This window comes from Lepisma saccharinum, chromosome 30, assembly GCF_977018435.1.
Source record: "Lepisma saccharinum chromosome 30, izLepSacc3.1, whole genome shotgun sequence".
NCBI lineage: Eukaryota > Metazoa > Arthropoda > Insecta > Zygentoma > Lepismatidae > Lepisma > Lepisma saccharinum.
This window is the reverse complement of record NC_139258.1, coordinates 28,224,536-28,238,102: the sequence shown is the minus strand read 5'-3', so window position 1 is coordinate 28,238,102 and position 13,567 is coordinate 28,224,536. Positions and strand designations below refer to the sequence as shown.

General features: G+C 37.5%; 1 protein-coding gene across 1 annotated transcript in view; it reads right to left on the bottom strand.

The window, feature by feature from the left end:
• The window catches only part of LOC145982063 (golgin-45), a 30,467-nt gene extending 20,329 nt beyond the window's left edge, over positions 1-10,138 (bottom strand). The window contains exon 1 of the mRNA XM_083115654.1: positions 10,070-10,138. The gene's annotated coding sequence lies outside the window, so the exon portion shown is untranslated. The remainder of the gene's footprint in view (positions 1-10,069) is intronic.
• Positions 10,139-13,567: the final 3,429 nt, after the last annotated feature.

The window sequence follows — 13,567 nt, the reverse complement described above, 5'->3', positions numbered from 1 at the left end:
TCATCTGGGGGTTGGCAGTGTTGCAATATCTTCTTCTCAGACAGACATGTTGCCATCTATCAATTTATTCTCTATACTAAAGTCTGTTTTCTCTTTTCAGGTTCATTTATACCACAGCTCCTATCTTCCAGTTCTGGGTGGAATTTTGGTGAGTATGTTTAATATTTTGTTGTTTCTATTTCAGGGTGTCTGTCCGTCAAAAAGACAGGTGACCTGTTAACATCTGGATGATTTCCGGTGCTCACCTTGAGAGCGGGGTCTGCTATAAGGGATGGTGGGAAGGGAGATAGTAGCCGATCTCTAGATGAACACCGGGATAGTTCATCTGGGGGTTGGCAGTGTTGCAATATCTTCTTCTCAGACAGACATGTTGCCATCTATCAATTTATTCTCTATACTAAAGTCTGTTTTCTCTTTTCAGGTTCATTTATACCACAGCTCCTATCTTCCAGTTCTGGGTGGAATTTTGGTGAGTATGTTTAATATTTTGTTGTTTCTATTTCAGGGTGTCTGTCCGTCAAAAAGACAGGTGACCTGTTAACATCTGGATGATTTCCGGTGCTCACCTTGAGAGCGGGGTCTGCTATAAGGGATGGTGGGAAGGGAGATAGTAGCCGATCTCTAGATGAACACCGGGATAGTTCATCTGGGGTTGGCAGTGTTGCAATATCTTCTTCTCAGACAGACATGTTGGCATCTATCAATTTATTCTCTATACTAAAGTCTGTTTTCTCTTTTCAGGTTCATTTATACCACAGCTCCTATCTTCCAGTTCTGGGTGGAATTTTGGTGAGTATGTTTAATATTTTGTTGTTTCTATTTCAGGGTGTCTGTCCGTCAAAAAGACAGGTGACCTGTTAACATCTGGATGATTTCCGGTGCTCACCTTGAGAGCGGGGTCTGCTATAAAGGATGGTGGGAAGGGAGATAGTAGCCGATCTCTAGATGAACACCGGGATAGTTCATCTGGGGGTTGGCAGTGTTGCAATATCTTATTCTCAGACAGACATGTTGCCACCTTTAACATTATCCTGTTTATTAAAGTTTGCTCTCTCATTTCAGGTTAATTTCTACCACTGCACCTATCTTCAAGCTCTGGCTGGAATTATGGTGAGTATTTGAATTGGAACGAGATATTTTGCCATCTTTAAGTTTATTCTGTTTATTACAAGTTTCTTCTTTCTTGCAGGTCAATGCAAAGGGCTTCACACAGGGAAGGAAGTATTCTGGTAAGTACAGTACAATGCACTAGTATTATATTGATTGTATAATACCTAATAATTCCATCTTACAAGCAGACAACTCATCATTCATCGGAGAACAACTTTCTAGCACTTTCCTTTAATAAAACAGGTAAATAACTTGCATGTCTGATAGTTTACATGCAAGTCAGTCTTCTTATAAATTAAGAATGTTCAAACTAATAGTTTATTTGAATTAAATGCTTACAATAGTAGTGTATATCTGGTATTATGACGTATAGTTCCAAAAAACAATGCCAAACTTCAATCTGCGGTAGCAGATTTGTACTATATATTTTTCTGATCAAGTTTTTTATTCTAATTAAAGATTTATGTCACAAAGTTACATTTGTGAATGTTAAGAGCAGTGGTTCAGCTGCTTGAAATGTATTTTGTGTCATTACAGGTATGAAAATGGAGCATAAAAATAATAATCACCTATTTTCTTCAAGAAAATTAGGTCCAAAGAAAGTTATGACTAGCACCTTAAGTGTACCTACTGTCTGTTGAAACTCGACATCCAGGTTTGACAAAGAAAGTATTGAATAATACTGAAATTTAATTTATTTTATAATTTTCTTAATAGCATGGTACATAATTCGAGAATTTGCAGGCTGTAGAAATGAATAATTTTGAATATATTTGTTCCAAAAAAGCAGGTTACAGAAGTTACCATTCATGTAAGTTGTAACTGTTTTTCTTAATCATGTTCATGATTTGTGCCTGTACATGAAGGCAAGCAAACCTACTTAGTGTTAACTATTCAAAATGTTTATTTCAAAATATTCAAAATGAATATTTCCGGATTGCACTGCTTGCTAACCATCTGGGAGTAATGACATCTTTTATATTACTAACTTTTCTCTTCCTGATTTTCAATGATTAACCTTCCTTTCTTTTTTATACATAATTATCATCTCTTTACGGTATCCTCTAAGAGATCATGCTAGAAGATGGAGTCACATGTGGTTGAAGAGGTCTCATGCAACGTTGAAGACGATGGCAACTTCGATTTTTCAGAGATGGAAATTCAACCAACCACGGTGGGACAGTACCAGAACCTACCACAGAGAGAACTGAATACCCAGGACCAACTGCTGGCACACGTCACCAAGAGGATCTACAAGGAACTGCTGTCCATCACACTGCTACGGCTAGCAACACACCTGAGTTTTTATTATTGGGGCACCCTAAGGGATGATACAGCCGAGGTATATGTGTATGGCTACTAGGCTTGGCCTTCACAGTAAGAAGAAGAAAAAACCATAGACAGATATATTCTCTTACTAGCTTTCTGTGTCATGATGCAATGTGTGAATGTTTCAGGCATACGTCCAGTTTTCAATTAAATATGTTCTTTGTTCAACGTCTGATTTTTATTTCTGTCTACTAATATTGACCTGTATATCCATGCACTTCACACAAACCTATCACATATGTCATCATTTTGCAAAGTTAATATTTAAATACACAGTTTGTTTCTCAAAAGTAAAACCTAGTGCAATCAATTAGTTATTTGATTTGATTTAGTTTATTTTACTTCGCGTTTTGTGCCTCTTGGCTAATTTGCGAAGATGGGGATGAGTGATGAAATTGATGAATGGACATTCACAAACAACCAAGCCCGACCGGGATTCGAACCCGGGACCCTTGGCGTCGCAGCGCGATGTGCTAACCACTCGGCCACAGGGTCGGGCAATCAATTAGTTATGTACGTACATTAATTAAGGAGTGAATAAACCATTCATGTTTTTCAAGGAACATTTGCAATTTCATATGATATCAGTAGAATATACCTTATCAGTATCAGTAAATTCTACATCAGGATTGGCAAAAATTTCGTAACGGTTCCGATTGTTTCATGATTTGTCCTAGCACAAAGACTAATTATAGTAGAATTTTGGAAATCATTGTCACACGAATTTTGAACCTTCCTTAAAGTAATGAGTGCTGTTTGGACTCGAAAAAAGTTATTTATATTGAAAAAAACAACTTTAAAATTACCTTACGCAAGCATGCGCACTTCCCATGGAAAATATATTCTTCGTCAACAAGCAACAGTAAATATCGTAGAAGCATGGGAATGAATGTAGAAGTAAATCAGAACCTTAGTAGAATGCATTTAGGGACCTTATTTTAATGCTAAGAGAACCAAACCTAACCATGAAAGCATATATTGAACAAAATCTTAAGTAATCGCTAAAACCCCGCAGTATGTGTTAACAGACGTATATCGAAATCAAACCATGTAAAAATTGCATTCATAGCATGATGAAATTGCAATAACACAAAAGGAACTTGAGCCAAAATTTCAGATCAGTTCACTTTCTGATACACTTTTTTCAAACTGCATTACAGCACAAAAAATAAAATTTGGAATAAATCACATATAAAAACAAAGTAACTGCAAAGTAAACATAAATCCAAAAGTGTTATCTTCAAAGTAGCTTTGTGTAAAGCAAGTTTCTGAAGTTACAGATATTAGTACGTATTAGTAGTAATTATCATCATCAACAGGCAGTACTCTAGTCCTGTGAAATTCATTGGGATTGAGATTTCATCATGATACAAATGCAATTTTAACATGGTTTTGTTTTTGATTTACTTCTGTTAACACATACTGCACAGTTTTGGCAATTACTTAAGATTTTGATCAGTAGGTATATGCTTTTGTAGTTAGGTTAGGCAGACCAGGTTTGGTTCTCTTAGCATTAAAATAAAGTCACTAAATGCATTCTCCTAAAGTTCCGATTTACTTCTACATTAATTCCCACTAGTCTACGATACTTACAGTCACTTGTCATCGGAAAATACATTGTCCATGGGAATCGCGCATGCTTGCGTAAGGTAATTTTTAAGTTGTTTTTTAAACATAAATACCTTTCTTTTCTTTTTTCTCTTCTTTTTGAAATTCAAACAGTGTTCATTACTTTAAGGAAGGTTCAAATTCTGCATGACAATGACTGCCAAATTCGATGATAATTAGTGTTCCTGCTAGGAAAAATCATAAAACAATCGGAACCATTTAATTATTTTTGTAAGTTTTGTAGGAGTATTAGGAAATGTCTTAGAATACAACAAATGATTGCAGAAGTTTGAGATACTAACCAGCCTCTTTAAGTATTATTTGCCAGAGAATTTATGATATGGAAAGTAGCTTATGTGGGCATCTGCACTTCCCAGTGAGAAGTCGTTTTGGTTTTTTTCAGGCATGAATTTTCATGAACGGTTCCAAGTTAGTTTTTTGTTTGAAACCAGGTATGCCTGGTGATCATCTGTTTGGAGCATTTAGGGGGTTAATTATAAGGCTGAGTCTCAAACTTGAACTACCTAACAAGGAAAGCATTTACGGACATAAAATGCCTTCATACCTCATGTCACATGATGTAGTAGTAGCAGCAGTCATATCCAAGACAACAAAAGTGTGCATGTACAATGTTTAGATCGGAACTTGGGTTCATTAAAGGCAATATGTAATTGTCAGAAGCTTCAGGGTCATAACTAAAAATATGTCATAAGTAATGACAAGGACATGGATATATTCAAGGGGAGGGTTTAACAGGTCCAACCCCCCCCCCCCCTTTGGTTCAGCAAAATTACCAGATTACCTGTTCTATGCACAGAGACTAGTTCGTAAAAAATTCTTCAGACTTATTTTGTTCTCGTAAATTAGAAGCGTATAGAACGAAGTAGGGATGGGAAAAAAATTAATTCTACACACCAGATAGGACTGCAAAGCAAATGTCTGCAATTTCCTGATAGTTTCGGAATTTCTCTGGAAAATACTCAGAAAACTCCTGACATTTCACAAATTCTATAATGCCACATGTAATTTCTGCTTGGAGCAGCTGCTTGTGAACTTATAGCCTGAACATTATAATTTAAGTATTCCTCAGGTTCTAATTTTTTGATAATTTGAAATTTCCCAACTGTTTGATAATCCCGAAAGTCGATAAACCATTTTCCAAACTAAATCGGAATGGGAAACTTGTCCCTATTGGAGATTGTAACTGCATCTGGGTTAGCTTCAGCTATTAGTACTTCTACTCTCTCTGGGTTGAGTGGGTGTGGATTTAGAAAAAAAAAATAGTTGTTGGTGAAGAATATGATGGTGCTGATGTAATGGGTGATACAATTAAGGGGTTAAGATAGATAGATAATTTCAGAGAAGCGTCCAAAAACAATTTTTGTACATTGTTCAGCACATATTTTAACCCTGGCTATTGCACATTTCTGTGGAATTTCTGCGATATTGAGACTGTCAAATCAGTTATAATTTTTTTCCCCCTCAAGTCTTCTCAAATAGCAGGGTCCTGGGTTTGAAACCTGGAAATGGGCATGGGTGTTTGGGGGTGTCCATTCATCAATTTCATCATGTCATCACTCATGCCGATGTTCGGAAATTAGCCGAAAGTGGCACAAAAAGTGAAGTAAAATAATGCAAATTATTTCTGTAAATCAATCAATCTTCTCAAAGTAATTTGGTTGTAAAAAATGTCATGCAAGACAGCTAGGAAAGTTCTACAATGTACTCAAGTTGTTTGACACAGGATGGACAGAAAAGTATCAATACTCAGTAGGGTGACTTATGAAATTGTATACATTAATAGTAGAAACTTTACTTTTGTCGATTTTTGGACCATTTTCTAGTAGAAATGAACCCAAGTTTCTCTGAACAAAGTCAACACATTGAAAAATTGCAACAACTTATTCCAATATGAAATGCCTATTTCTCATTCATTGGAACAGTGTGTCAAAATGTTGGATGCCCTTGTTGATATTTTTTACATTTTCAAATCGGAATGAAAAATGTGGCCAACAGTTTAAAATTCTGATCTCCCGGAAATGTCTCAAATTTGTTTATTTTGTTATTTTTCACATTCGTACTTACCTATTCTGCATTGCTAAGGATTCTTTAAGGTGGGATTTTGCTTTTTTCACGAATATAGATTCAATTTTCCACATATCGAGTAATTATTGTTCCTTCCTTTTTCGCTTGCATTACACACAATCTTGACTAACGTTGTCTATTATCAGTGGGTATGCAGTGTTTCCAACCTTCTTCACCAAAAAATACCTACTTTCGGGTTACTGATTTTGTATTTTTTTCCAGGTTCGAAAACCCCATGAACCATGCACAGATAGCCCCACGAACCATGCACGCGTAGTCCCACACACCATTTATGGATAGCCCAAACCATCCGAATAGCCCCACAAATCATTCATAAATAGCCCCACAAACGATGCATGGCAAGGCAAGGTTAGGTTAGGTAAAGCAAACATAGTTAAAATTGTCATCTTCTTGCAAAACAACGGCATGGTTGGAAACACTGACCGGGGTTACATCATCAAACACACAGAACATCTGGTTCACGTAGTCGAAGGTAATGGAGGCAAGAGCTTTTGTGCATCGGAGACACATGAATGTCGAAAAATACATGATTTACTGGCCGAATAAATTGAACGAAGGGAGAAAACACTTCCACGACCTTTCAAAAGTCTACAGAAACTCAGTTCCGTAAGTACTTTCTCCTGTAAAATTGAAGAAATAAATTTCCCGGAGATCAGAATTTTACCAGAATTGAAAAGACATGTCCAGGGTCTGCATTGTAGGCAGTAGAAAATTGTGACCAGCTCTTGTACTCAAATATGAACAAATTGTTGGTGATCTTGGCTACACTGTCAGTTTCTTCTTCAACACTCGAGAGGATGTGTTTAACATTAAGGAGGTTGAAATAATGTCCTTGCAATTCAACGAAAGATCCTCAGCTAATGGACCCTGCAATGTTAAGTGTACATACATACGAATATTAAAATAACACCGATGATGTTATTTTCAATTTTGTAGCAAGGAGTAAAAGACTAATTCTAACATTGTAATTCTTTTTTAAAGAGAAGTTGGGATTAGCTTTTTCAAAAGCATTTTCCGCTCATTTTATGCAGAAATGTTAGAAGTTCGTAGATAGACTTAATTTAATAAATGTGTGACCTTTCATGCGATGGCAGAGTGGATTTTGACATACCTAGGAACGCTATAAGTCCCGAATTTTCAGGGACAATCCCGGAATAGTATCATTTGTCCCGGTGTTTTGAATAATTTCTTCAGGATGCACAAATGTCCTGGAAATGGGTGGGAAAGAAGAAATGACTAAGAATATACTTTCCTGAACTTTTTTTATATTTAAATGCGTGTACGTAATTTTAAAATGCTCATTTTACAAAATAATCTAACTCTACATTGAACCACTCCCGGTACAGACGGTACTGCAAACATCTTTGATTTCACGATGGTGCCAGCAGTGCTGAATTTCAGTTACGATTCTCTTCCATTATATAGTAACCTGCTTACTATAGAATCAGTGCTTGGGTTCCTATCTGTTCAGCCCGCAGCTTTCAAATAAAGTTCCCACACAATGTGGGATGTACGTGACAATTATGTTGTACATACATACAACGGTAAAGTTTAAATATCCATTTTAAAAACGCATTTCTTCAAATTTACAGGAGAAATTACTTACCGAATGCAGTTTCTTTAGAATTGTGGAAGTTCGGGGAAGTGTTTTCTCGCATTGTTCATTCAATGTTGCAGGTAAATCATCTATTTTTCGATATAAATGTGTGACCGATGAACGAAAGCTCTTGCATCCATTTACTTCCAGGTGGATGTAGCCAGTGTGTGATGATGTAATCCCAGTCAATCCCGGTCAGTGTTTCCAAACACGTCTTTTTGTAACTGAAGAAGGCATGTTTCCGCAAATGGTTTGTGGGGCTATGTGTCAATGGTTCGTGGGGCTTTGTGTCAATGGTTCATGGCGCTATGCGAGAATGGTGTGTGGAGCAACGCATATTATTTTCAAAACCAATTTTTAATTATTGTAACCTATACGTGACCCTACCTAACCTAACCTTACCGGAAATGGTTCGTGGGGCTATGTATGAATGGTTCGTGGGGCTATGCATCAATGGTTTGTGGGGGCTACGTAGGTATTTTTTGGTGGAGTGGGGTGGAAATACTGCATGCCGACTACGGTAGTGAAACTGTGACCGCCATTTAGCGTCAATGAGTTTACTGAAGGTAAAAAGAAACGAACAAAACATACTTCATACGTTGAAAATATAGATTATTTCCATGAAAAAAATGAAATGGCACCTTCAAGAATCCTTAAGAAAGCAGAATACGTAAGTACCATGTGAAAAAGAAGAAAATAAAGGAATTTCAGGCGTTTCGGGGATACTTAACACTTTCATACAACTTTATCAGGTCCACGCCCCTCCCACACCCTAACAAGCTACCAGTCAGTAGTGTCAGGAATTTTCACTTATAAAATATAGGAACCCAAATTGAACCAAAAGTTGAACTTCCCCATGTGAGCTATATATACCCCCATCGACAAGGATATACCAGAAATTTGTAAATTGATACACCACTGTTCCATTTCAATGTCACACAAGTGATGACAAGATTTTTTAGGCTAGAATGTACAATATAGAGAAAGTCTCAAATTTCGTTAATTTTCGGTATACTAACTAATTTTGGCCTCCTAATCACTAATCTGTTGTAAAAAACCGGGGGTCACGTCTGGAAATTGTACATTTTGATGAAAAATTGTTCGTTAGCACCAAAAACCATCCACGGATAGCCCCACAAACCATTGACGTTAGCCCCAAAAACCATCCACGGGTAGCCCCACAAACCATTGACGTTAGCCCCAAAAACCATCCACGGGTAGCCCCACGAACCATTCACACGAGGTTAGGTTAGGCCTGTTAGGTTAGGTTCCATTAGCACTCATTTCACCCCTACATTCATTGAATAAATAGGGATCGTACTAGAATTGAACATCATAAATCATTTTCTTGTAAAACAACGGCGTGGTTGGACACAATGACAGGATATTACATTTTTGTTCGTAAAACTACGCATATACACCTATATATATAAAAAATTCAATCGGCTTTTTTTCAAATTTTCAGACGTGACCCCCGGTTTCTTTCAACAGATTCGTGATTAGGAGGTCAAAATTAGTTAGTATACCGAAAATTAACAAAATTGGAGACTTTCTGTATATTGTAAATTCGCTCCGATTTTTTATTTCATGGTGAAGGAAAAAGGTATTTCTTGCAGTGTCACTTGACATTATCAGACGTTATAATTCATACAAATCACTCTGATACCACGAGGGTTATCCAGAATTTTCCATTTTGCGGGGCGGGGGAATATAGTTGTTTTAAGGGGACATGAAGGCCATTTCATGGGTAAAATGGCCATATACTGGGCCTTTGTGAGAAATTTATGGTGGTGATGGACAAATATATGACTGTGTGGAATATGAAATTTTCGACTTTCATTCCCTTTTAATGGGATCCATGATGGTGGACAGAAAACGTAGGCATCTTTACAAAAATAGCTATTGAATTTTTGGATGTTTGCAATTACTCATTTTTTCAAATTACACTTTTAGTGCATTTAATATACTTGCAGGCGAATGAGTGGTGTTGCGTACCAGATATGATAGTAATCTCACGTTACATTAGAATTGACTTCAAGTGCATTTAATATACTTGTAGGCGAATGAGTGGTTTGCGTACCAGATATGATATTAATCTCACGTTACATTAGAATTGACTTCAGTCTAACCGTAGAAAATGCTCGTTGCACTTGCAGTACATATAGACAGACCTACATCTTCACTGAAACGTACAGCAACAGGTATAATTTAAATATCACATTTAATTTTACGATATCCCCTTATTTCTTGTAATCATTACCTACTTCAATTTCTGTAAACAGGATACCAACGAGGAAATAACTCAAAAACGAATCTCACCTGCGGTTGTTCCGGGTTCCAGCTGGCACTGTTTTTATTCCCTCCCTTTCACCGGAGGACCCTATTCCATTTCACACTTATTTCCGCTACTTGGTAGGCCCCGTAGTGTGAATAAGTAAACTGAATGTGTGCTTAAGTAGCGCAAACTTTGAAGTTGAGAAGTGGTACAGCAGTTCAGTTGAAGATTCCATCACGTAATGTAAAATTCCTGGAAATCATTGCTATTGGGACTGTCCGAGGCGGAAATTTTGGAGTTGGGAAAAATGAAAAAAAAAAAAAGTGTTCCGGACAGGACATATTTGACTTCGTCATTTCATGACATTGCGTAAATTTGGAATGGACATTTCCACTTTGACATGAAAAACGTTTTAAATCCATTCATTTAACAGATAATGACACAAACATGAGATGTGCAAAATATCTCGGCGATATTTGTTCTGGTTCTCGAGAAACACGCCTTCAAACACCGCTGAAATTCATCTACTACGTCACGGATTTGAAAACGTCCTCTCCACAGACAGGAGGTCCTCTGACGTCATCACTTAGAAATGCGTGCAGGCGGGGCTTCTGCTCGTCCCGACAACTTAGCATGAGCCGCGGAAGCGACAGAAAATTCACTTGCTACTGTGTAAAATAAGTGTCTTACAACTTCCAGTGCAAAAATCTGTGCTCCATTTCTTGGAGATGAATTATGCCTAGCAGTATAGTAGTATTTACTATAATTCAGCCACTCGGTAGAGGGTTTTCCCATTAGCGTGACAAAGCAAACCTTGTAACAGTCAATGGCTGAACACGTGAACAGCCTTGCTCATTGCGAATACATAGGTTAGTTCTGACTGGCAAGAACTTAATATTATAGGAATGCCTTTTCTGGAATTACAGTTATTTTCGTCATAATATTTTCTTCACAAATTTTAAGAGAATGCTTTTAGAACACACTTGTTTACACGCCAATTTCTGCAATATAAGAGGGGATACGGTATAAAAAGGTACGGTGAGTTTTTCAATTTCCTGCAGTAAATGACAGTTTTCTTCAGTTAATATATATATATTGCAAATTTTTGTATTTAGCCTACTTTTACGTCGCTTTTCCGTTCACTTTGTTTAACCGCAACGATGAGAACGCATGGTTAATTTATTATAATTTATTTATTAATTATCATCTCTAACATCACATTTCTTCCCACTTTTGGCTAATCGCTACAATGAAGATGAATAACTACAAGCTGTATTCGAAGTCGGGGTGCAGGAGTACACCCCCTCACACACACACACACACACACACACTACCACCAACTGCACAATCTAAGTATCACCCAACCTGCCACGATAAGAGACGAACTTTTTCTTCTGTCTCATCTCATTTCGAAAACATTCACTTGTCCCATCTCCTTTTATGAGACGAGACGGAACGTGCCTCGTCTCGTGAGCAACACTAACATTAACAATAGAAGCATCCCCCTAGCTGTCCCCAAAGTCACGAGCAAACATCCTCCCATGTAACAATTTCCAGTTCAATGAAATGTCACTCACAAGGAAACAGTCATGCCCAGGTCGAGAGTCAAACCTGGAACATGCGACTTCCTCAGATAAATCATGAATTTTGTGTATAATAATTACAACGCCAGTTCATTCCTGGTAATTCTGAATCTGCAGTTTGGTTTGCATATATAAGCAGGATAATATTTAGTTTTCGAGGGCTGTACCGTCGAAACGAGGAGTCAAATAATAATAATAATAATAAAAAAAATATTAAGAAATGTTTTCTTTGTATTTGTAATGATAAGCCTCTGCATACGTTGTTAATTCATTTTTCTAGACTTGAGACGAGAACGAGAATTGCCCTCCCAAACCGAGACGGATGTTTATAAATTGAGACGAGACTGTCAATGAGACATTTACAAATAAACACGAGACAGACATTTACAACTCTCAACGAGAACGAGACTAAGGCTGCCATGTCTCGTCTCGATAGGATCCTTAGTGGTGAAGTTTGGAACCAACCAATTAATGCGTTCGGGGTAACGAGATGAGGCGGCTTTTTTCGCAGTACAAAATTCAAAATAATTATATCGTACCATTTCAGTATGGGATATTGTTATACACATGGTCGTATATATAGTTCAAGGGGGGGGGGGAGGTATGGATCAACTTTTGGTATGATTAGGGTTGCTTTATTTCCTAAGTGAAAATCCAGGACACTGCTGGCCGGAAGCTTGTTGGGGAGCATGGGGGGAGGGGATGTTGGACCCGACAAAGTTGTGTGTTTGTAGTCACGAAGTATTGATACTTTTCTGTTCATCTTGTGTTACTACGTTTTTAAGAACCAAATTTCTTTAATATGATTCGAGGGGGGAAAATAACTGATTTGACAGTCTCAATGCAGTTTCTTATCGCAGAAATTCCGAAACTATCAGGAAATTGCAGATATTGGTCTGCAGTCCCATCTGGTGAGTGGAATTACGAAATTTCCTTCACATCCGTATCCCATCCTATACGTCTCAAATTTAAGAGAATGAAATAAGTCCGAAGGAATTTTTTATGAACAAGCGGATAGAACAAGGAAACTGGTAATTTTAGTGAACCAAAAAAAGAGAGGGGTTGGACCCGTTGAATCCCCCTTAAATACGTCCAATGTTTGATCATAATTTGCGCAACAGAAATGGAACACAAACTGAAATTGCTTTATGGAAAAGAAAGTTAAATAGGCTTTATAAATAAAGTGAAGAATGTGAAAATTCCTATTTTGCACTACATAGGTTACGGTAAATATCGATAAATATAAGTTTAAAATATATTTTTGAGTTTCTGGTCAGAAACCAATTTTTCGCATGGCCTGAGAACACACACGCAGCTGAACCCTTTCATTCATCTTGCACGTGAGCAGCACAGATATTTCATAGAAGAATGATCATTACAAAGCATAGGTTTCCTTTCTCCTATCGCTCATCCTTCCATTAATTAAATCTGTACAGATTTGTAAAACTGCTGCACGTGTTCGCTCACCGTGGGCTACCCATCCGGAACTGGACGCTCAAAGCAGACGACAAACGAGCTCTCCCTAAGGAGTGACGTAGTAACATGGCGGCGGCGTGTTTTCAGCGCAACGCTAGCCTCCCAACTTTGGAAGTCTCGTTTCTGCCTTAAACTGGACGCAGAGAAACGCGAGAACTTGCAGGGGTCATTTTTCCAGGGTGTAGTTTTTAAAATTGTTGTAAAAAAAATTGAGTGGAAATGTCCATTCTTCCCGAGTGATTGGCATCAACGTTTCAGGATCGGAGCCTTGATGTAAATTGGTTCAGGCACAGATTCATGTGAAGCCAATAATAAAATAGAATCGAATGGTGGCTAATATATTTCTCTACCATACATTGCACAATTCAATTTAGAACTAAGTTAAAGTTAGCGATGAAATTTGCCTGTTGACTGACATGAGATTTATAAAGAAGTTGCAGCACAACTGTTGGATGGAGTAGATACTGCCAACTTTGCAAAATA